The following is a 21048-nucleotide window of genomic DNA, read 5'->3' as shown; positions in this document are numbered from 1 at the left end:
GTCCACATGACAGAAGAGAATAATTTATAGGAGAGGTTACAGATTTGAAAACTCCAGAATTATATAAACATCACATGTTGGGTCTGGACATTTAAAAAAAAATAAAATAAAGGCAAATCTGTTAAAATATTAATAGAATTACCTTATCATCCTGCCACATGAAAGAGAACTTTTTCATTATACTCCACCTTCCATTGCAATATAACAATATCATAAAGTCATTTCTGGCTTTAACAGTACAACTAGACACATTTTTAGGGTTCCTTTAAGAGGTTTAGTAATCTTCTGACCTGTCACTAAGTTCTCAGAGTTGTAAAAATTCCTTTGTTATCAAAATCCTAATACACATGGTGAGTTTTAGAAAAGTTTATGCAAAAGTAGCAGCCAAAGAGGTTTACTGTAGTCATTTGCTTTTTTTCTTTTGTTTTTGCTGCTGAATTCAGCATTACCTTTACAAAAGGCTAAGCAATTCACATTGTAACCAAAATCCTCTTTTAGATAATTAAAGCATTCGTGCCAAATATATTACATTTACACTGTTGAGTCAAATTCAGATGCAGTACAGCACTTCTGTACATAGACTGCAAGGAGCCTTCTAAAAGTTTCGTTGGTTAAAGTCATTAAACTCCTAGCACTTCAGGGATGAAAATTAATTGGGATGAAAAACTTCTTTAAGGAGATTACATCTTTTTAAAACTGTATTTAGTGGTTTAAAGGCTGATTTCATTAGAGTTTAATCACGTCCCTGGGAAAGACAGAGTTGTAATCCAGAGGTTGGAATATTTTATCAGATAGAGTTAAGGAAATGATTGCTTTGAGGAACAAAACAAGCTACAACTGCTGAGGTCCCAGTGCCTTTATCATTCTGAGTAGTAAATATTTGTACCTCAGAGTGGGCTGGATTGTGTGACCCTTATTCATTTTGGTGAAGATTTGGCATCTTTGTTGATATACTCTTGGCTGAGTCTAATTAAAACTCACCACTGCCTACCACCCATCAACACAACTCTCTGCAGTCCATCACCACACCTCCGCCTGTCAACCTCAGGATTGAGGTGCATTGGCAAGACAGTAGATGCTGTGATTGTCAGAGTCTACCTTCTAAGAGTAAACAGAACACAGTAGTCTCCAAGATTATCAGTCTAGCACTTCTCACCAGCCTTGATTCAGCACTTCCTTAAATCCATCTCTATTAAAGATAGTACTTAAGCATGTACTTAACTTCACTGGGGCTTAAGCATATGCTTTAAAGTGCAGTTCTGAATAGAATCATAGAATATCAGGGTTGGAAGGGACCTCAGGAGGTCATCTAGTCCAGCTCCCTGCTCAAAGCAGGACCAATCCCCAACTAAATCATCCCAGCCAGAGCTTTGTCAAGCCTGACCTCTAAGGAAGGAGATTCCACCTCCCTAGATAATGCATTCCAGTGTTTCACCACCCTCCCAGTGAAAAAGCTTTTCCTAATATCCAACCTAAACCTCCCCCATTGCAACTTGAGACCATTACTCCTTGTTTTGTCATCTGCTACCACTGAGAACAGTCTAGATCCATCCTCTTTGGAACCCCCTTTCAGGTAGCTGAAAGCAGCTATCAAATCCCCCCTCATTCTTCTCTTCCGCAGACTAAACAATCCCAGTTCCCTCAGCCTCTCCTCATAAGTCATGTGTTCCAATCCCCTAATCATTTTTGTTGCCCTCCACTAGACGTTTTCCAATTTTTCCACATCCTTCTTGTAGTGTGGGGCCCAAAACTGTACACAGTACTCCAGATGAGGCCTCACCAATGTCGAATAGAGGGGAATGATCACGTCCCTCTATCTGCTAGCAATGCCCCTACTTATACATCCCAAAATGCCATTGGCCTTCTTGGCAACAAGGGCACACTGTTGACTCATATCCAGCTTCTCGTCCACTGTAACCCCTAAGTCCTTTTCTGCAGAACTGCTGCCAAGCCATTCAGTCCCTAGTCTGTCCTAGTCCCTAGGATTCTTCCGTCCTAAGTGCAAGACTCTGCACTTGTCCTTGTTGAACCTCATCAGATTTCTTTTGGCCCAATCGTCTAATTTGTCTAGGTCCCTCTGTCTCCTATCCCTACCCTCCAGCGTATCTACCTCTCCTCCCAGTTTAGTGTCATCTGCAAACTTGCTGAGGGTGCAATCCACACCATCCTCCAGATCATTTATGAAGATATTGAACAAAACCGGCCCCAGGACCGACCCTTGGGGCACTCCACTTGATACCGGCTGCCAACTAGACGTGAAGCCATTGATCACTACCCGTTGAGCCCGACAATCTAGCCAACTTTCTATCCACCTTATAGTCCATTCATCCAGCCTATACTTCTTTAACTTGCTGGCAAGAATACTGTGGGAGACCGTGTCAAAAGCTTTGCTAAAGTCAAGGAACAACACGTCCACTGCTTTCCCCTCATCCACAGAGCCAGTTATCTCGTCATAGCAGGCAATTAGATTGCCCTTGGTGAATCCATGCTGACTGTTCCTGATCACTTTCCTCTCCTCTAAGTGCTTCAGAATTGATTCCTTGAGGACCTGCTCCATGATTTTTCCAGGGACTGAGGTGAGGCTAACTGGCCTGTAGTTCCCAGGATCCTCCTTCTTCCCTTTTTTAAAGATGGGCACTACATTAGCCTTCTTCCAGGCGTCTGGGACTTCCCCCTATCACCATGAGTTTTCAAAGATAATGGCCAATGGCTCTGCAATCACATCCGCCAACCCCTTTAGCACTCTCGGATGCAACTCGTCCGGCCCCATGGACTTGCGCTCATCCAGCTTTTCTAAATAGGCCCGAACCACTTCTTTCTCCACAGAGGGCTGGTCACCATCTCTTCCCCATGCTGTGCTGCCCAGTGCAGTAGTCTGGGAGCTGACCTTGTTCGTGAAGACAGAGGCAAAAAAAGCATTGAGTACATTAGCTTTTTCCACATCCTTTGTCACTAGGTTGCCTCCCTCATTCAGTAAGGGGCCCACACTTTCCTTGACTTTCTTCTTGTTGCTAACATACCTGAAGAAACCCTTCTTGTTACTCTTAACATCTCTTGCTAGCTGCAACTCCAGGTGTCATTTGGCCTTCCTGATTTCACTCCTGCATGCCCGAGCAATATTTTTATACTCTTCCCTAGTCATTTGTCCAATCTTCCACTTCTTGTAAGCTTCTTTTTTGTGTTTAAGATCAGCAAGTATTTCACTGTTAAGACAAGCTGGTCGCCTGTCCCTGTAACTTCAATAAGGATTCTTTAAAATACAGCCAGCTCTCCTGGACTTCTTTCCCCATCATGTTGTTCTCCCAGGGGATCCTGCCCATCAGTTCCCTGAGGGAGTCAAAGTCTGCTTTTCTGAAGTCCAGGGTCCGTATTCTGCTGCTCTCCTTTCTTCCCTGTGTCAGGATCCTGAACTCCACCATCTCATGGTTACTGCCTCCCAGGTTCCCATCCACTTTTGCTTCCCCTACTAATTCTTCCTGGTTTGTGAGCAGCAGGTCAAGAAGAGCTGTGCCCCTAGTTGGTTCCTCCAGCACTTGCACCAGGAAATTGTCCCCTACACTTTCCAAAAACTTCCTGGATTGTGTGTGCACCGCTGTAATGCTCTCCCAGCAGATATCAGGGTGATTGAAGTCTCCCATGAGAACCAGGGCCTGCGATCTAGTAACTTCCATGAGTTGCTGGAAGAAAGCCTCATCCACCTCATCCCCCGGTCTGGTGTCTCGGTATAGCAGACTCCCACCACGACATCACCCTTGTTGCTCACACTTCTAAACTTAATCCAGAGACTCTCAGGTTTTTCTGCAGTTTCATACTTGAGCTCTGAGCAGTCATACTGTTCCCTTACATACAATGCAACTCCCACACCTTTTCTGCCCTGCCTGTCCTTCCTGAACAGTTTCTATCCATCCACGACAGTACTCCAGTCATGTGAGTTATCCCACCAAGTCTCTGTTATTCCAATCACATCATAATTCCTTGACTGCCAGGACTTCCAGTTCTCCCTGCTTGTTTCCCAGGCTTCTTGCATTTGTGTATAGGCACTTGAGATAACTCGCTGATCGTCCCTCTTTCTCAGTATGAGGCAGGAGCCCTCCCCTCTCATGCGCTCCTGCTCGTGCTTCCTCCCGGTATCCCACTTCCCCACTTACCTCAGGGCTTTGGTCTCCTTCCCCCGGTGAACCTAGTTTAAAGCCCTCCTCACTAGCTTAGCCAGCCTGCTTGCGAAGATGCTCTTCCCTCTCTTTGTAAGGTGGAGCCCGTCTCTGCCTAGCACTCCTCCTTCTTGGAACACCATCCCATGGTCAAAGAATCCAAAGCCTTCTCTCCGACACCACCTGCGTAGCCATTCGTTGACTTCCACGATTTGACAGTCTCTACCCAGGCCTTTTCCTTCCATGGGGAGGATGGACGAGAAGACCACTTGCACCTCAAACTCCTTTATCCTTCTTCCCAGAGCCACGTAATCTGCAGTGATCCGCTCAAGGTCATTCTTGGCAGTATCATTGGTGCCCACGTGGAGAAGCAGGAAGGGGTAGCAATCCAAGGGCTTGATGAGTCTCGGCAGTCTCTCCGTCACATCGTGAATCCTAGCTCCTGGCAAGCAGCAGACTTCTCGGTTTTCCGGGTCAGGGCGGCAGATAGATGACTCAGTCCCCGAGGAGAAAGTCCCCGACCACCGCCACCGGCCTCCTTCTCTTGGGAGCGGTGGTCATGGAACCCCCAACCCTAGGACAGTGCATCTCATGCTTTCCAATCGACGGAGTCTCCTTCTGTTCCTTTCCCTCAGATGTATCATCTAGTCCACTCGCCGCATTAGTACCTGTGGAGAGAACATGAAAACGGTTACTTACCTGTATCTGTATTGCTGGTACATGGATGCTCCCCTTTCTTCTTCTGGAGGTCACATGCTGCCAAATTTCTTCACCGTCCTCCTGTCCCCGCAGTGCAGCCTGCTCTGAATCTTCTAGAGATGCTTTCCTGAATCTGGGCCTGAACTGGTGCACAATTTCAGAGGGTTTTTTTAGATACTAAATTACCTGGAAATGCATAACCTGTTGAACAATTCCTATTAGTATTTTAGTTTTTGTGGGTGTAGTTACATTTTCTTCAATTAGCTCTGGAGTAATGTTATTTGTTTTACAAATAGAGAAACATATTCTTAGCTCTTATAATAGATTAGAGAAGTTAATAAATATTGTAAATGTTTTCTAATAACTTTTCTGGTTTAAAAAATGGTGTGTAAAATTACTTTGGGATCTAACCCCCAAAATGTTTGTTTCTAGTGAAAACCTTTAATTCTGTGTTCTAGTGAGTAATGATCATTTAACTATATTTATTTTTTTCTATGTGTCTGACCCTCCAAGTCAAGGCAGTCATAGGATAATTATGCCAGGAAGAAAAGGAAGAATTCAGAGAGCTGGATTTGGCTTTTATTTTGACTGTATTGGTGAAAATCGTTACTCACCCTAAGTAATGGTTCGGGCTAAATTTTCAGCACTGCATGCAGCTCATTTCCTGATTAGCTATCTAAATTATGGAGATGCAAGAGACTGTTGTACAGAAACTGCACCCATTTTTTCATTTTATTTAGTTCCAAAAGATTATTAGTTGAAAAAAAACCAGACATAGGAGGTTACTATTTTAAGTGCTTTATAACTAAAAATTAACAAGATGTTGAATCAGACTGGAGACCCCGCTCTGCAGGACGCAAGGGAGATAGACGTGCCCCTCTATGCTATACGTTTCTGTGCTGATCTGTTCTGTTTTATAGTAACTCCTCAATTAACATTGTAGTTATGTTCCTGAAAAAGGCTACTTTAAATGAAACGATGTTAAGCGAATCCAATTTCCCCATAAGAATTAATGTAAACAGCAGGGGTTCGGTTACAGGGAAAAAAATTTTCCCCAGACAAAAGACTATATACATATATATATATATATATACACACCACACACACACACATATATTTACACAGTATACGTTTTAAACAAACAGTTTAATACTGTACACAGCAATGATGATTGTGAAGCTTGGTTGAGGTGGAGGAGTCAGAGGGTGGGATATTTCCCAGGGGATGCCTCACTGCTAAATGATGAACTAGCACTCAGCTGAGCCCTCAAGGGTTAACGCGTTGTTGTTAATGTAGCCTCACACTCTACAAGGCAGCAGAAATGGAGGGAGGAGACCCAGCAAGGCAGAGACAGACAGAGACACACACCGTGTGTGTGTGTGTGTGTGTGTGTGTGGCCGTGGTTCCCGTGGGAGCTGCGGGGGCAGCACTCGGGGTGGGGGCAGTGTGCGGAGCCCCGACTGCCCCTATGCGTAGGAGCCGGAGGGGGGACATGCCACTGAGCCACAGCATGCTCGGAGCAGGGTGAACCCTGGACCCCAGTCCCTGGCGGAAGCTCGAGAGCCAGATTAAAACACCTGAAGGGCCAGATGTGACCTCTGGGCCATAGTTTGCCCACCCCTGTGCTAATAGGTCTGGCAGGCTGGAAGGCTTTTTCACTTTTAAGTTACTTGGATTCCCTCTGGAGGAAGACTCACCAGGCTGCAGCAGCTAGCTGTGGGAAGCCTGCAGGAAGGATCAAACAGGGATAGGAAAGGGTGGACACTAAGACCCAGGGGTGCCCCAAATTTTCAGGTGCCCTATGCAGCTGCATATGCCTAAGGATGGCCCTGTGTGTGTGTGTGAGAGAGAGAGAGAGAGAGAGAGAGAGGGAGAGACAGAGACACACACCGTGTGTGTGTGTGTGTGTGTGTGTGTGTGTGTGTGAGAGAGAGAGAGACGCGCATTGCCCCTTTAAGTACACTGACCCCACACTAAGTACACTGCCTTTTTAAGTAGATCAGCAGCTGTTGCCAGGAAGCTCCCTCCGTCTTGAGCCCTGTGGTGTGGTGTCCTCTCCCCCCCCCCCCCCGCTGCAGGACGACACCCGGACATTAGCACCCCTCTTTCCCTCCTTCCCCCACGCTCCACACAGCAAGCAGGAGGCTCCGGGGAGCAGCTCCAAGGCAGAGGGCAGGAGCAGCACATTGGGGGGGGGGGGAGCAGCTGAACTGCCTGGCAATTGATAGCCTGCTGGACGGCTGCCACACAGGGAATTTAGGGGAGCTGATGCGGGGCTGCTGGTCCACCCTAGTTCCAAATCCCCACCAGCTGGCTCCCATGGGCTGCCCTTCCTGCAAGCAGCTGACAAAGCAGGTGACTGACAAACAACGTTATAAGGTTGCATTGTGCAACTTTAAATGAGCATGTTCTCTAAGGGCATGGCTACACTTGCAGATGTAGAGCGCCGGGAGTTAAACCAGCCCTCGGAGACCGCAGCAGGAAAAGCGCTGCCGTGTGTTCACACTGTCAGCTGTAAGCCCAGTGGCGTAGCCACATTTGCGGCACTTGCAGTGGCATTGGGAGCGGTGCATTATGGGTAGCTATCCCACAGAGCACCTCTTCCCATTCTGGCGCTGTGGCTTGTGGGAAGGGGGAGGGGGGGTGTGGGGCATTCTGGGTCCTGTCCCAATGCCCCGTGATGTATCGCTTCTCTTCCCAGTAATCCCTGTGCTTCCATCCACATTTGGCGCCATCTTTCAACGGTTTTTGTACTGCACACTCTGTCTTCTCTTTCGGTCTGGAACAGATCCTGAACTTGTGAGGAATATGCAAATGGGTCTCGCCAACACGTCATGAATTGCAGTCGAGTTACTCCTTAAGCTACAAAGTGACAGTGAAGTGTCTGACGATGATGTCGACTCGCATAACGCATATGACATGAGATTGCTTGTGGCATTCATGGATATGCTCACCACAGTGGAACACCGCTTTTGGGCTCAGAAAACAAGCACTGAGTGGTGGGATCACATCGTCATGCAAGTCTGGGATGACGAGCAGTGGCTGCAGAACTTTTGGATGAGGAAAGCCACTTTCATGGGACTGTGTGCTGCTCACCCCCACCCTGCGGCGCAAGGATACAAGATTGAGAGCTGCCCTACTGGTGGAGAAGCATGTAGCTATTGCAATCTGGAAGCTGACAACTCCAGACTGCTACCAATCGGCGCTAACCAGTTCAGAGTGGGAAAGTCGACCGTTGGAATCATGTTGATGCAAGTTTGCAGGGCCATTAATCGCATCCTGCTCAGAAGAACTGTGACTCTGGACAATGTGCGTGACATTGTGGCTGGTTTTGCACAAATGGTTTTCCCTAACTGTAGAGGGGTGATAGATGAGACGTATATTCCAATTCTGGCACCAGACCACCTAGCCTCCAAGTACATAAATCGGAAGAGGTATTTCTCGATGGTTCTCCAGGCACTTGTGGATCATTGTGGGCATTTCATGGACATGAACACAGGCTGGTCTGGAAAGGTGCATGACACACGCATCTTTCAGAACACAGGACTGTTCAGGAAGCTGCAAGTCAGGACTTTCTTCCCAGACCCGATGATCACTGTGGGGGAAGACAAAATGCCCATTGTTATCCTTGGAGACCCCACTTACCCTTTGATGCCGTGGCTCATGAAACCATACACAGGGAGCCTTGACAGCAGCAAGGAGAGGTTCAACAACAGGCTGAGTCCGTGCAGAATGACTGTGGAGTGTGCTTTTGGCCATTTAAAGGGCCACTGGCACTGTCTGTATGGGAAGCTGGACCTGGCCGATGACAACATCCACACGGTTATAGCTGCGTGCTGTACCCTCCATAACATTTGTGAAGGGAAGGATGAAAGCTTCACTCAGGCATGAACCACAGAGGTTCAACACCTGGAGGCTGAATTTCAACAGCCAGAGATCAGGGCTATTAGAGGGGCCCAGCCTGGGGCTGTAAAGATTAGGGATGCCTTGAGGGAGCAATCTGATGCTGAAAGCCACCAGTAATGTCTGGTGCCCTGCACAGGAGTGAAGTGCAGCGGTTCCAGTGCTAGTAGGCATCTGTTTTTAAGACGTATGATGCACTGACTTGCAGTGCCTATTGCTTTCCTGGGCTACACTATCTTTTACTTAATGCAATAAAGAATGTTTGCCAAGCCAAAAAATTCATTTATTGAAAAGAAACACAACTGCTGGAGAAACACACATGGCATGACACATCTGTGCTGTGTGGGACGAGGGAAGGGGGCGGGGTGGGGAACGGGACAATCCCAGATTTGCGTATGTCCTGGTATCATATTCAACCTTCCTGTCTGGAGTGCCGTGCAATGAGTGCTGCACTTCAGTCTGGCTAAAATGCATGGTGATAGGGGTTGAGTGCAGTGGGTAAGGGTCGTAGTTTGCAGGGCTGGGTGGTGAAGCTACAGGTGTTGGAGGCAGCTGGTGGCGATAAGAAACCGGATGTTGGGGGAAGTGGGTTGGCGGTGACATGAGGGAACAAGGGAAAGAGTTTTGGTACAAGGGTTGTGGGGGGATCTGCTCCATCTGCAGTGCTGTGAGCACCTGCATCGAGTCCGCTTGGCACTCCATAATGCTTAGGAGTTGCTCCGTGCTTTGGTGCCAGCAATCTACATTCTGCTGGCAGAGCCTCCTTTCGGTCTCTCGCCACTCCTGTACTTTTTGATTTTCAGGAAGGGACTGCTGCATGACTTCATGCAGAAGGTCCTCCTTGCATCTTCGCGGCCACTTCCTGATTCTTTGCAGCCTTTCGGCCGTTGATAATAAGGACGGCTGGGATCTCAAGGTTGCATCTGTAAAGCCAAAATGCAACAATTAACAGAGGCAGCATTGTTCACACCAGACAGAGCAATGACTCAGCCAAACTTAGAGACAAGCACAGTGCACACAATAGCAGAAAGTGCCTGTCCCAAAGTGAGCGCACATAACCCACAAGAGCCCCAAAATGGTAAGCACAGGGGCAAGGGGGACTGATTGTTTCAGGACTGTACTGTCCTCTGGGGTTCTGTGCCCTGGGGAGAGCCAACAGCTGCAGGGGGCCCCTATACTGAACACTGTCCCCACATTTTCCATAGGATGAGTTAATCCTGGAAGATATCTCGCTGCTGAGAGTGACCTGGGAAGCAAGGGAGGGTCTTCTACTACAATGTGGCTTCTGCCCTGGCCCTTATGCCGCTTGCCTGTGTGCAGCAATGTTCCCCCCACCCCTCAGGGCACAGTGGCGCGGACATGTTAGCCTTACTGGGACAAGGAGCACAGTAGTTCTGCCAAGGAACCTGCACAAGCGGATTGCCCAGCTTCTGCATGAGGTCTTCGATGAGATCACTGAGGCCGATTACCGCGATGTGAGAGAGCATATCAACGCCCTATTCCGCATCTAGGCATGCATGCAGCCCTAACCCTTCTTTCTGCAACCCTCCTCGGCCCAGGAGCCTGCACCAAACAACTACCTTCCCAAAATAAAAGCCACTTACCAGGCACCTCCTCTGCTGTTTGTTCTTCCCCAAGCACCACCCACTGCGACTGGCTACCTTCCTCCTGACTTGAAAACAGCTCCTGGCTGCATGCATCTAGGGATGCTGGGCCGTCCTCTGGCTCTGGGCCCCCCTCCTCCTCAGCACCCTCACTCCTGCTTTCCTCCTGCTGCTTTGTTGCTGCTACGGCCTCTGAAGTGTCCATGACGCTCTTTGGCGTGAAGGTGGGGTCGCCCCCAAGTAGCGACCCCACGGTCGTGGGGGCAGCACCGGAGCGGCAGTTTGCCTCACGGGCTTTGTGGTAGGCATTCCAAGCTCTTTCACTTTAACCCTGTGTCCTGGTCATGGCCCCTTTCTATCATGGCCCTTGATATCTGCCCATAGGTGTCATAATTCCTATGGCTGGAGCACAGTTGGGACTGGTCAGCTTCCTCTCCCCAAACACTCATGAGGTCCAGCACCTTGCCATTGCTCCATACTGGGGATTGCCTGGTGCATTGTAGGCATGGTCACCTGGAAAGATGCGCTGAGAGCACTACATGCCTTGCTGAGCAAACAGGAAGGGGAATTTCAAAATTCCCAGGGAATTTAAAGGGAGGTTCTGACGGTTGGTCACCTGAGGGCAGGGCAGTAGAGTTCAAAGTGATGACCAGAGTGGCTAGAACAGGCATTGTGGGACACTTCTGGAGGCCGATCAGAGCACACTAACAGACCAGGGCGACCACATTGGCGCCGCGGCGCTCCAGCCGGGGCGCAGCAAGCTTTATGCTTCTCATGGAGGTGGATTACCAGGAGTGCTCGAGCCACGGAGTCCGGGTGCTCTACGTGCCTTGCCAGTGTGGACACCTCAGGAGTTAGAGCGCCCAGGGCTGATTTAATGCGCTCTAACTTGCAAGTGTAGCCAAGGCCTAATTGATCAGCAATGTAACAATGAAACCATGTTAACCAGGATGATGTTAAGTGAGGAGTTACTAGAAATAGGTTCTTAAACCGAGCACATCACAGTAGTGTTTGGGCATCTGCCAGTACTGCATTAAGTAAGATGACTCTCTTTGGTCCCATGTGGTTTGTTCTCTCATCAGCTCTGCAGGGGAGAAATGTGTGCAGTGGAATGTTTTGTTTTAGTGAGGTGGGTTGTTTGTTTTTGATGTCCTTACTTCGTAAGGGAGTTCATTCCACAGTCTGACACCAGGCCCCAAGAAAGTTCTGTCTCCTGCATAGATGAGTTTTCCCTTTCCGGTAGAAAAATACATTGTGTCAGAAGAGTGAGTTGTCGACCACGGCCTTCATCGCAGATCTTCAGTCAGTCTTTTAGATATAGTAGACCAGGTCATGGAGCACTATGAAGATAAGGACTGACACCTTGAACTTGATTCGATATTCTATGGAAAGCTAATCTAGAGAGCGGGGGACAGGTTTGATGTGTTTGCGATAGCCAGTGTTGCTGAAGAGATGTGCTGTCATGTTCTTTAGTAGTTGTATAGTCACTTCGTCTGCACCCCATCCTGCACACAACTCTTAGGTGGTAGGGAAGGTCCTCCATGCCTAGGTGGATTTAACCCATAGTTCTTCAAGGGCTTGATCCTGAAAGGTGCTAAGAAGCTTCTGAAGTCAGTGGGAGTTGAGGGTGCTCATAACCTCCAGGAGTTGATCAGCACCTTGCAGGATTGAACCCTAAATGACTCTCAAATGAAGCTGTCAAATCACTGTTCAAACATTAATTAATTAAATGTCCACCCTGGTGAAGTGGATATTACCATCCCTGTTCTAGGGATGGGGAAACTGAGACACAGAGACCTTCCCCAGATCACTCAGCAGAATTGGAAATTGAACCCAGGAAAGCTGATCTCCATTCTTATGGGATGACTACTAATAAACCACACTGCAACTTCATTCTGTTGATGCCCTACAATTTCCACACTCCTCCATTCTTACTTTAAATTGGAGAAGGCACAGAGAAGAAATATGTGAATGATTAGCTTAATCTTCCTTTTGTTAAGGGGTGACTTGATCACAGTTTATAAGTACTTACATGAGAAACAAACAAATTGATAAAAGGCTCTTCAGTCTAGCAAATAATGATATATCAGGATCCAATAGTAAAAGCTGAAATTAGGTAAATTTAGACTAGAAATAAGGTGCACATTTTTAACAGTGATGGTAATTTACCATTGGAACAATTTACCAAGGATTGTGGTGGATTCTCCATCACTAGTAATTTTTAAATCAAGATTGGATGTTTTTCTAAAGGATATGCTCTAATTCCAACAGACATTAATTCAGGAAAGTTCTGTGGCCTGTGGTATAAACAGGGCAGACTAGATGATCACAGTAGTCCCTTCTGGTTTTATAGTCTATGAAAAATATTTTTAAAGGAAGATCTAGTGAACCTGCTCTTGCCATTTAAACTGAAACAGGAAAAATATCAACTTAAAAGAAGTCCACATATTGTCAATGCATAATTATTCATCCTAATCCATAACAAGGAAACAATTGCAATCAGTAAAATTTAATTTATCATCACAACCTACAGCAGACTATAAATTGATCGGACATAGTAAAGAAAACTATTTTGTTTCCAGTAGATACTTTCACGACTCAAATAGATATGAATAAATTCAATATTATTTAAAAAATTTAAAATCTAAATTATTATATGACTTCATGGGAAACCTCTTCTACATCAAAGGGAGAGGATCCATTGATGTTTCATCTTCCTTCTTTTATTCCCCAATGATTGTCTTTCATCTTATCCGGATCAAAGAAAGTTTGAATTTGATTTCTATAAATAGCTAGAGACTCACATGGATACCTTTGCAATTTACATGACAGCTAGTTTCTTTATCAAGGCCCTGACCCAACTCTCATTAAAGTAAATGGATGTCTTTCATTTGACTTTAATGGGAGCTGTCAAGCCCTACATAAAGAAACTAATTGCCATGTAAATTGCAAAGTAACAGATGCATTACCAGGATACAAAGCAGCTGCATGATTTTGGAATAGCGTATCTGACCTCTGAATGTTCAGCCTAAAAAACCTGTCCTAGTCTAATATCACCACAAAATAACTCTCCAAGTTCTACCAAGCATTCTCTCTCTCTCTTTCTTCAACATTTAGCCAGACAGTTGGCCGTAGCAATTGTTTGCCGTTTGGTCCGTTCCTGCCCAACCGCAAAGGCTTCATGTCCTGAGAATCCAACATCAGAAAAGACTTCATGAAACCATTGTACTAGGGGGTCTGTCTCTAGGCCGTCTCCACCCCTTGGTTGGTGGAATTTTATCCCAGATGTTACAAGCCACATGGAGAACAGCGTTCACTGGAACGTCTGGTGGCATCCTTGCGACGTGTCCAAAAAGTGTAAGGCGCTGCCTGCGGACAATGGGCCCAGTCGTCTGTAGACCAGAGCGACCATAAACATCTGATTACAGATGCAGCCATTAGGTAGGTATTAGGTAGGATTAAAGCAGTTGCTAGGAAGATAATGTAAGCTAACACTAAACTTGCCCTAAGGGGAAAAAACCTCTATTTAAAGAGAAACGGGTTTCTGTCAAACAGGTTTTAAACATATCAATCAAAATTTTCATGACATAATTCAGAGAAAAAAACAGGAACCCTTTATTTTTTACATGAAATGTTACCTTGTTGCCACAGTGCTAGGATTTAAGTTCTTACTAATAATCAAACACCTAACAAGTTAGTATGTAATAAATTAGTATTGTAATAAATTAGTCAAATAAAAAAGCAATGCTTCACAGACTGGACTTGCAAGCCCAGAGACTGTCTGTGTTAATGCATATTAGTTCTAATTTGTCTGTACGGGGGAAAGCCATGTTTATACACATCTGGATAACTTTCAGCACCTGCTTTGAATTGAGAGATTGGTGCAGGAGGTATGTAACTTCAGCTGGTTACACTTGAACTCTAAAACATCCACCTGAATTTTCAGATAGGGAAGGCAGTAGCTAACTGTGTTGTTTTTTTTTTCTCTATAAATGTAGCCACTGAGCAAAGGGACACATCCATTTACTAAAAGCTAGCTAACAGAAACAGAAGCAGCACAGAGAAGCTCTCTTCAATGAATACATGTTAAGGGAATAAACATTTTAAAGGAATACCTGATAAATCAGTTTAGAGACTGAGGAAAAACTAGTCTGGGGAAAAAATAGGTTACATAACATTATTTATCATTTGCTCAGTGTCACCACTGTGCTCATGCTGTACAAGACAAATAAAAAGGCAGTTCTGTCCTGAGGGACTTGCATTCTAAGAGCCAGATCCTCCTGTAAATCCTTACATAGTTGCTTAGGTTTTGACATACTAAGTAGTCCTGTTCCTGTTAATGGAATGACTGGAGTCAGAAATGGGGGCCAGAATAAGACAAATCACACTGGAAGAGCCAGAGGAATGTATCAATACAGTTTCCTTAATTTGCAGATTCCTAGGAAGGTTTTTGCAGACCTGGAAGCAAACAGAAGAGAAAATCAAAGAGGATCAATCCTTACTGCCCTCAGAAAAGAAGGTAAGGCTGACAAAGTTAGTGTATTATTATGTATAAATACTGGATTATTCATTCACTTAATGTATTATATTGTAACCACAGGGGCCTTGATTAACAAGACATCTCACATGATCAGCCTTCTCTTTTTTCCATTTGGTGCCTTTGTGAGATTCTCTTTCATTTTCTTCCTCCATGCTTTTTACTGTTGCGGCAGGATCTGTAACTAAAGTCATTTTTGATCATACAGAGAAAAAAAGTAGGTCCTTTTAACACTTCCCCATACATCAGTGATCTATGTTTGCGACAGGCTGGGCCAAATGGTTCCATTTGACTCTCCTGAGGTGTCTGAACTATTCCTGGTTCAAAACCAAGGCACAACTTTGTACTGCTGAAAGTGATCTCTTTATGTGTATCTCCCTTATGCTCATGGTTTCAAAACTAATCTCAATCCTGCTTTTTGTGTTTACATTTAAAAATGATCAAAATAAGGAACTTTATTTGGAAAAAGCAAGTGTCAATTTAGAATTCCTCAATACATGCAGTTTTCAACAACCTAATTTTCAGAGCTGTTCTTGGAGATCAGAAGACAATCTGTCTGAGGCTGGATTAACTGTATACTTTGGAGAGTTCCATTTGCTGGATGATTGTGGAACAATCATCCCAGTTTTACTGCACATCTGTTTGTGTTACAAGAATACTGCTCTTAATCATAATGGACCCAACCCCATTTATTGGGTCCAGTATCTAAGTAACTGATTTGTTCCACCTGTTGTTTCATACTCTTTTGTTCAGCTGTCTGAGGGTATTCAAAGAAAGTAAGGGATGTTTCGACTCTTTCAAATATGTCAGCATTCATAAGAGAAACATTCACTAATAATACTGGAATAGTTGAAAATATATTACTGTTCTGGTCCTTGGGACAGACTACTTGGTGCTGCTGTAGTTGGTGTGAAGCAGTATTTTCATTTTTAAGCATGTATTTTCAGGAATTTGTAAAATGAATGAAAAATTTCTCAGGTCTGAGCATAAAATTCAACATTTTTTCCCTACTAAATTTGAAAAATCCTGATGAATTATTTCCTTTAAAGTGCATGTGTCCTTCTCCCAAAGCAATGGTTCACACTGTGTGAAGTTTTGTTCTTTGTTTATAGAACAGTAGCAAAAGTGGAGGATTTTAGCATGCTGGGAAAACTGTTCCCAGAGAGTAGTTATCAGTGGTTCGCAGTCAGGCTGGAAGGGCACATCAAGTTGGGTGCTGCAGAGATCAGTTCTGGGTCTGATTCTGTTCAATATCTTCATCAATGATTTAGATAATGGCAAACAGAATACACTTATAAAGTTTGCGGATTATACCATGCTGGGGGCAGGGGGGGTTTGCAAGTGCCTTGGAGGATAGGATTAAAATTCAAAATTATCTGGACTAACTGGAGAAATACTTTGAAGTAAACAGGATGAAATTCAATATGGACAAATCCAAAAATACTCCACTTAGGAAGGAACAATCAGTTGCACATATACAAAACGGGAAATGATTGCCTAGGAAAGAATACTGAGAAAAGGGATCTGGGGGTCATAGTGGATCACAAGCTAAATATGAGTCAACAGTGTAACACTTTTGCAAAAAAAAAAAGCAAACATCATTCTGGGATGGATTAGTAGGAGTGTTGTAAGACATAAGTATTTCTTCCACTCTACTCTGCGCTGATTAGGCCTCAACTCAAATATTGTGTCCAGTTCTGGGTGCCACATTTCAGGAAAGATGTGGACAAATTGGAGAAAGTCCAAAGAAGAGCAACAGAAATGATTAAAGGTCTAGAAAACATGACCTATGAGGATAGACTGAAAACTCTGCGTTTGTTTAGTCTGGAGAAGAGAAGACTTAGAGCAGTGGTTCTCAGGGGTCTGGGGCCCTCTGGGGAGCTGTGAGTAGGTTTCAGGGGGTCTGCCAAGCATGGCTGGCATTAGACTCACTAGGGTCCAGAGCAGAAAGTCAAAGTCCCACCTTGTGGGACTGCAGCTGAGGGCCCCGAGCCCCACCACCTGGGGATGAAGCTGAAGCCTGAGTAACTTAGCTTCGCGTTGCCCCCTATGGTGTTGGGCCCCAGGCAATTGCCCTCCTTGATACCCCCTAACACAGGGGTCTCAAACACGCGGCCCGCTGGGTTCTTTTGTATGGCCCACCAAGCTCCCTACGCCCCCATCCTCCCGCCCCTCTGCCTACCTCCAGGCCAGGGGTGGGCAAACTACATCCCACGGGCCGAATCCGGCCTCGGGATCACCCCGCCGTGGCATGCAGAACCATGTGTTGCTCTCGCTTCCAGGCACCACCAACCGTAGCTCCCTTTGGCCAGGAACAGGTAACTGCGGCCAGTGGGAGTATCGGGGGAGGTACCTGGAAGCGAAAGCAACGCAGAGCCCTCTTCCCCCTCCCCGCCCCCCACAGGGATGTGATTCCGGCTGCTTCCTGGAGTGGAGCAGAGCAGAGCGGGGCCAGAGCAAGCAGGCAGCCTGCCCTGGCCCCAGTGCACGCCACTGCCACCCTGGAGCCACTCTAGGTAAGCGGCGCCAGGCTGGAGACCGCACCCTGAACCTCTCCTCCATCCCAACTCCCTGCCCTGAGCCCCCTGCTGCATGCCGTACCCCTCCTGCACCCCAACTCCGTGCCCTGAGCCCCACACCGTACCCCAACTCCCTGCCGAGCTCCCTGCCACACGCCGCACCCTGCACCCCAACTCCCTGCCCTGAGCCCCACACCACACCCCAACTCCCTGCCCTGAGCCCCCGCCGCACCCCTCACCCCTCCTGCAACCCTCACCCCTCCTGCACCCCACTCCCCAACTCCCTGCCCTGAGCCCCCTGCTGTACCCTGCACCCCTCCTGCATCTCAACTCCCTGCCCTGAGCCCCCGCCACACCCTGCACCCCTCCTGCACCCCCTGGGGACAGGGAGGGGGCGGAGTTGGGGTGGGGACTTCAGAGAAGGGATTGGAACGAGGGCAGGGAAGGGGTGGGAAGAGGTAGGGCAAGAGTGGGGCCTCATGGAAGGGGGGCTGGGCCAGGGGCAGCGCAAGGGGGGGTGTCAGTGATGTGGCCCTCGGGCCAATGCACTAGTCCTCATGTGGCCCTTGTGGTCATTTGAGTTTGAGACCCCATCCCTACGTAAGCCCTGGCTTTTATATGCACAAAAACAGCTGTTGTGGCACATCTGGGCCATGGAGTTTTTATAGTATGTTGGACGGGGGAGACTCAGAAAGAAAAAGGTTGAGAACCCCTGACTGAGAGGGGACATAACAGTTTTCAAATACATAAAAGGTTGTTACAAAGAAGAGGGAGAAAAATTGTTCCCCTTAACCTCTGAGGATAGAACAAGAAGCAATGGGATTAAATTGCAGCAAGGGAGGTTTAGGCTGGACATTAGGGAAAACTCTCCAACTATCAAGGTATAAGCACTGGAATAAATTGCCAAGGGAGACTGTGGAATTTCCATCACTGGAGATTTTTAAGAGCAGGTTAGACAAACACCAGGCAGGGATGAACTAGATAATACTTAGCCCTGCCTTGAGTGCAGGGAACCGGACTAGATGACTTTTCGGGGTCCCTTCCAGTCCTTCAATTCTGTGATTCACACCATCTGCATTGTAGGAACCTTGGTGCTACAGGACGTTGACGACATCACAGTTTTTGAGGTTACCAGTTTCTGTTTTAACACTTTTGACAATGTTGTGGCACCCTCAAAACCTAAAAACTGCTTATTGTTGAGGTCCCTTTTCACTAGCCTGTAAGGATTATAAAACAGCAGGTACTTTGGGGACATACCATAGTATGAAGGGGTTATAACACAGCAGGTGTAAAATGTGTATAGGAGTAATATTCTTATGCAGTCTAGTTAAAGACACCTTCTCTCAGTCTTGGAAGAATGAGTCCTGAGGGACTGTAAACTCTTGTATTAGATTCTAAACTCTTCCGGTGAGGAACCATGTCTCCTCTGTATTGTGAGGCACCTAATATGTTATTGGATGCTGTAAAATGAAACAATTCAATAATAATAATGAGTTTTAAATAGGCTTATATTATACATTAATTAGATCAAAGGAAACAAACTGGATGGAATCTCCAAAACCAAATCTTAAACACACAAAAAATTAACAGGGTGATCAGCATCACAAAAAGGGCATGACACTGTTTATATGCCCAAAGCTAATAGCATGGAATCCAATTAACAAGGTGGGGATGGTAATCATATGATTATACAGTAACTCCTTGCTTAACGTTGGAGTTATGTTCTTGAAAAATGCGACGTTAAGCAAAACGATGTTAAGTGAATCCAATTTCCCCATAAAAATTAATGTAAATGGAGGGGTTAGGTTCCAGAGAAATTTGTTTTGCCAGACAAAAGACATTATATACATATACCGTGTAAGTTTTAAAAAATTTTAAACAAACAATTTAATGCAGGCATAAATTTTAAACAAACAATTTAATACTGTACTCAGCAATGATGATTGTTAAGCTCGGCTGAGGTGGTGAAGTCAGAGGTGGAAGAGGGTGGATCGTCCGGCTGCTCCTCTTGCTGTTCTTCCTTAACTGTCACAACTCGAAAAAACATAGCTAGAGATGGTTGTTTTGCTTTCCTTTTTTTTTCTTGGTAAATTTCTTTATAGCAAGTCATTAGATGACCAACTCCCCTAATAACTTTGGAGCTGCGTTCCCTGTCAGGATCGTCATCACTAAGGATTTGCAAGCCAGCTTCAATCATTTGGAAAGCTTCAGAAAGCCGTTTGGCAGTCAAATTTCGATGGGTTGGTTCTTCTTTTACTTCTTGGCCCTCGTCTTCCACTGCTCTCATCATGTCTAGTTGCATCAGATCTTCATTGGTTAGCTCTTCTCCGTGTGACTGCAGAAGTTGTGTAACGTCGGCTTCTTCCACCTTATCAAAACCCGCTTTCTTGGCCAAGCCGAGAATATCTTTCTTCATAGTGGGAACAACATCTTTAAATCCTTTTAAATCATTGACACATTCAGGCCACAACTTCCACCACACACCGTTCATGCATGCCTGAGTAACCTCAGCCCAGGACTCACCGATGTTATTGATACACTTGAGGATGTTGTAGTCACGCCAAAATTGCCGAATTGTAGGCTTGCCTTCTCCATCAGTGCCTCTGATGAGCTGGTCGAAAGTACGGCGTAAGTAATATGCCTTAAAGGCAGCAATGGCTCCTTGGTCCATGGGTTGGATGAGTGATGTGGTGTTCGGTGGCAGAAAGACAACTTTGACGTTTTCGCAGAGGTCGTCCAAGTTGATTGGATGAGCTGGTACATCATCAATAAGTAATAAAATCTTGAAATCAAGATTTTCCTTGGCACAATATTCCTTCCATGCAGGGATGGCATAAAGAGTCAGCCATTCTGAAAAAATAGCTCCAGTTATCCATGCCTTCTTATTGGATCTCCAAATGACCGGAAGGTGTTCCTTTGAAAGTCCCTTGAGAGCTCGTGGTGTTTCGAATTGGTACACAGTCAGTGGTTTCATCTTCATGTCTCCGGCAGCATTACCACCTAAAAGCAAAGTTAGGCGGTCTTTTACTGCTTTAAATCCAGGCGCTGTCTTCTCCTCTCGGAAAATGCACGTCCGTTCAGGCATCATCTTCCAGTAGAGGCTCGTTTCATTGACATTGAAGACTTGCTTAGGTGAATAGCCACATTCCTCAATTATTTTCTTGAGATAGTTGGGGAATTTTTTAGCTGCTGCAGGATCGGCACTAGCCACCTCACTGGACATCTTCATGTTGTGCAGGTGGAAGCGCTTCTTGAACCGATCAAACCATCCCCGACTTGCCATGAACATCTCTGTCTGTGATCCTTCACCTTGGTCTCTCTTTAATTTGTCATACAAACTTTTTGCCTTAGCTTGTATCACAGGCAAACTTAGAGGTATGTTCCGCTGGTTTTGGTCCTCTATCCACACTGAGAGAAGACGCTCCATGTTTTCCATCAAACTACTTCTTGATCGACTTATTTTAGTAGCACTAAGCGGTGTTACACACCGAGCACTAGCCCTGATCTTGTCGGCATTACTCCGAATTGTTCTCACAGTGGTCGGAGTAAGACCTAGAGTGATGCCAATGTCTACCGCACGCTCACCTGCATCAAAATGCCTTAAAACGTCTAATTTAGTACCCAAACTAATGGTT

This window comes from Lepidochelys kempii, chromosome 10 (genome assembly GCF_965140285.1).
Source record: "Lepidochelys kempii isolate rLepKem1 chromosome 10, rLepKem1.hap1, whole genome shotgun sequence".
NCBI lineage: Eukaryota > Metazoa > Chordata > Testudines > Cheloniidae > Lepidochelys > Lepidochelys kempii.
The sequence above is the reverse complement of the archived record's forward strand: the minus strand, read 5'-3'. Positions refer to the sequence as shown.